Source organism: Oryza sativa, chromosome 7 (assembly GCF_034140825.1).
Source record: "Oryza sativa Japonica Group chromosome 7, ASM3414082v1".
Taxonomy (NCBI): domain Eukaryota; kingdom Viridiplantae; phylum Streptophyta; class Magnoliopsida; order Poales; family Poaceae; genus Oryza; species Oryza sativa.
The window spans coordinates 15,325,455-15,329,360 of record NC_089041.1 but is presented as its reverse complement, the minus strand read 5'-3'; positions in this window follow the sequence as shown (position 1 = coordinate 15,329,360).

Here is a 3,906-nt window from a genome sequence, read left to right as displayed (position 1 = left end):
CGCCCCGGGGTGAGCCGTGGACTGCCGCCTCCATTCCCCCTTCCCTCCCCTCTCTCGGCCGCCGCTCCGCCGCGCCGGTGGTCGCCGGCGGCGACCATCGGGGCGCGGGGGCGCCGCCTCCCGCCGACCGCGCCGGCATGGCCGCCCTCGGGCGCGCCGAGTGGCTGCCGCGTGGGGCCCGGCCGTCAGCCGCCCGCGTCCTTGGGTGCAGCTGACGCGTCATTTAAAGAGCATATAAACTTCAAATGGCCATAACTTGGCCATTTGATCTCGGAATTGGACCGTTCAAGTCTCTAATTTTTCCTTAAGAGGTCAAGAACCCATTTTTGTGCTTTGTTCCTGCTTGTTATGTGGAGTTTATTAGAGTAAAAGCCCTTTTCTTTTCCGTTGGTCGTGTAGACGCTGCAGCTTCGGAAGATCCGCTCTTCGTGGAGGTTGAAGCCGACGTTTGGGAAAGCGAGCAAGGCAAGTCACATCATCCTTGAACATATTGAATCCCAGTTTATAAAATTATTTTGATTTAAATTATTGCATTATCGCTTTATTTAAATTCCCGCGTTATCGCTGTTTTATCTAGCCATGCCTATTTACCTTTGTTATGATCTTATTGTTGTTATTGTTATTAATACCTTGTTCACCCTAGAATAAACAAAAGCCCAACTAGTGGATACTCTATTCATGGTACCACTAGTATGGATTTAGGTAGATGCTTCGCGGATTAATTAGGCAACATTAGGTGGTTTTACAACTCTAGACTTTGGGAATATTCTCATCACCTGGACACTATGGAATGGTTGGATTATTGTGGAATTGGATTCACACCTCCCCCTCTATTCAAAATCCTCAAAATGGTTTTAGGCTAGGCTCGGGGTGCATGGTTTTGATAGTAGCACCTCGGCCATATAAGGACCGGTCTTTGGGCCTCTGTTGCAAAGCACTACTGTACTTCCACATGTCTAGTGGGTAAGGCTTAGTTTGTGGCTCAGTCTGGTCATAAACAAAAGTACACGGATGGAGATGGACGAAGTCGGGGGTCGATGGACATCTCTAGGGCAAATGAAGGCTACACGAGCTGCGGCCCGGTAGTCGAGATGTCATGGCACAGGGCCGGTGTCCTGCTGCTAGGGGCTCAGTCCTGCCTACCTGTCCCGGAGGTCCCGGCCGTAGGTGGGGTTGGGTCGGTACTCTTGTCTATGGCTAGGATGGGTTGGAAACTATGTCACGTCTTCTGTCCGTATACCGTGGTGGTTTGTGGCACGTGGTTACACGTGAGGAAGATGTGTCTTGTGGGTAAAGATGTACACCTCTGATCAGAGTATAACCTATTCGAATAGCCGCGCCCTCGGTTATGGGCAAGCCGAGCAATGTACCCAAGTTAGTGTTTTAATTGTTAAAACCTGCTTAACAACTAAAATGTGGAATGGTTGGCCTGGGTTGGCTTGGGATGAGCTGGGACCCAGGGTCGGGTTGCCAGTTCGGTCTGAATCATCGTAGGCCTTGGGTTAAGGCAGGTTCGTGTGGGTTCACGGCCTTGATTAATAATCTTGTATAGCTCTAGGATCGTATTTACAAAATAGCTTTGAGCAACTAAGTGTCTTTTAATGCTGTTTACTGCAAACCCTAACCCCTTATATCATAACCCCCTTGTACTCCCTTGCATTTATTTTGCACTTATGGGTGTGTCTTGTTGAGTACGGTGGTTGTACTCAGTCTTGCTCCATTTTTCCCCAAATCCAGAGGAGGAGCCTCTGGATGATGAAGGCTTTGGTGTCTAGCTCGTGCCTGCCGTCAAGCACCTGTGGTCGTCGCCCTAGTCTTCCGCTGTTTCCCGTTTGTCTTTGTGTGTGCTGGGCCTTTGCCGCCCATGTAATAAAGTAACTATTTACGCTTCCGCTTGATAAACTCTGAAATGTATCAACTTTTGGTGTACCTTGCCTCCTGGGACAAGGAATAATACACGCACGTAAGGAACGCCCGTTGGGTTATTTTCGGTCGTGACAAGTTGGTATCAGAGCCTCCTTGACCCTAGGACGAGCTTTAGATCCCAAGCCTTAGCAATATTTTCAAAATAAAAATCCTTTCTTATTTGTGAAAATCCTTTAGTCTCTCTCTGTCCTGCTGCTTCATTTATCATCAAAATCTGATCTTTAAAATGTTGCTTTTCTCTTTTGTTTGTGTTTGTAGATGGCCGGCAGCATCAACCGTCGTGGCCTGGACCTGACTGGCTTCGTTTTGGAGCTGCGGGGCATGTGCGTTGTCCTGGGGTATCCGCATGGAGTGGACTACCAGGGCAAGCAGCTCCCGGAGCAGGAGGGTGACGATGCAGAGCCCCACGCTGCTTGGGAGGTCACTGCAGTAATCCTCACTGGCTCACCCGAGAGGACTTCGTTGGCAGTCACCGCGGGTGGAGATTCTTTCTCCGCCGCTTGCCAGAACGCCGCACTCCTCGCCATCGGCACTCTTCACCAGCGCTACCCGGATGAGTTGCAGCACTCGCCCTACCGCTACCACCCTCGTCGCGGAGGAGCCTGCGATTACGCCACCTTCAGGGATGCTAGCTTGGAGGGTGACGCTACCATCATGCACCTGGCGCGCATGGTAGAGGCGTACGACGCGGCACGTATCGACTTCCATCATATGGTGCGCCGTGGGTTGGTCGAGAACAACTTGAAGATCCTGGAGCTGCGTCAGGAGAATCTGCAGCTGAAGAAGGACCTAGACGCAGTGGAGGCGCAGCTGTGTCAGCTCAAGATCGCCCAGGGAGAGGTCTGTCGCCCCAAGCGCCGTCGCGTCTGCCGCAGCATGAAGATCACCGCCCGCAAGAGTACCTCCAGGCCCGAGCTTGTTCGTCAGTCCTTGGCATGGACCTGCTTCGTCGAGACCCCTCGTGCCGAGCCCGCGCCCGTGGTTCCTCAGGAGGAGGGAGCCTCTGGCGTTGGTAGCACGGAGGATGCGCTGCTGCTCACCTTCCTTCCTGGCCCGTCGCAGAAGTAGACGAGCAGTTAGTAGGCTCGCGCGTGTGTTCTTTTCGTTTGTTTTCCTGCTAGAGTCGTGTGGGGCATGGTTATACCGGTGTGTGGTATAACTGTGTCGGAGCCTGTCTTTATTTTATTTGCTTAAGCAACTTGAACCTTAATGAACCAATTTAATAGCAGTAATAAATTCAAGAATTATGGTAGTCGTGGGTGGTTAGTTTTAATAGTCAGCTCTCTCTGTTTGCCGGTTCTGTGTGGGATTTCCAGATGGTGACAACCAGGAGAAGTGCTGCTATCGGTGAAGGCAGTCACCCCGAAGGCAGCAACCACAACAACCATGGCAGCCCACCTCCACCTCCTCCCCCGCCTCCACCACCACCACCAGACACCAACTCTATCCTCACCCAAATCCTCGCCCAGCAAGCCAACATGATGGCTGCTTTCCTCCATCACATCCAAAATCCGCCACAGCATAATGCTCCACCTCCACCACCACCCCCGCAACATTCTAAACTCGCAGAGTTCCTCCGCATCCGCCCGCCTACCTTCTCTAGCTCCAATAACCCCATGGATGCCTTGGATTGGTTGCATGCCGTGGGGAAAAAGTTGGATACCGTGCAGTGCAACGATGAGGAGAAAGTCATCTTTGCCACCCATCAACTGCAGGGGCCCGCATCTCTATGATGGGACCACTTCCAGGCTACGCAGCCAGAAGGACAGCCTATTACTTGGGCCCGCTTCACCGCCGCTTTCCGAAGGACCCATGGGCCCGCCGGAGTCATGGCCCTTAAGAAAAGGGAATTCCGGGAGTTGAAGCAAGGCAACCACTCCGTGATGGAATATTTGCATGAGTTTAACAACTTGGCCCGGTACGCCCCGGAGGATGTTCGGGAAGATGAGGAAAAGCAGGAGAAGTTCTTGGCAAGAATGG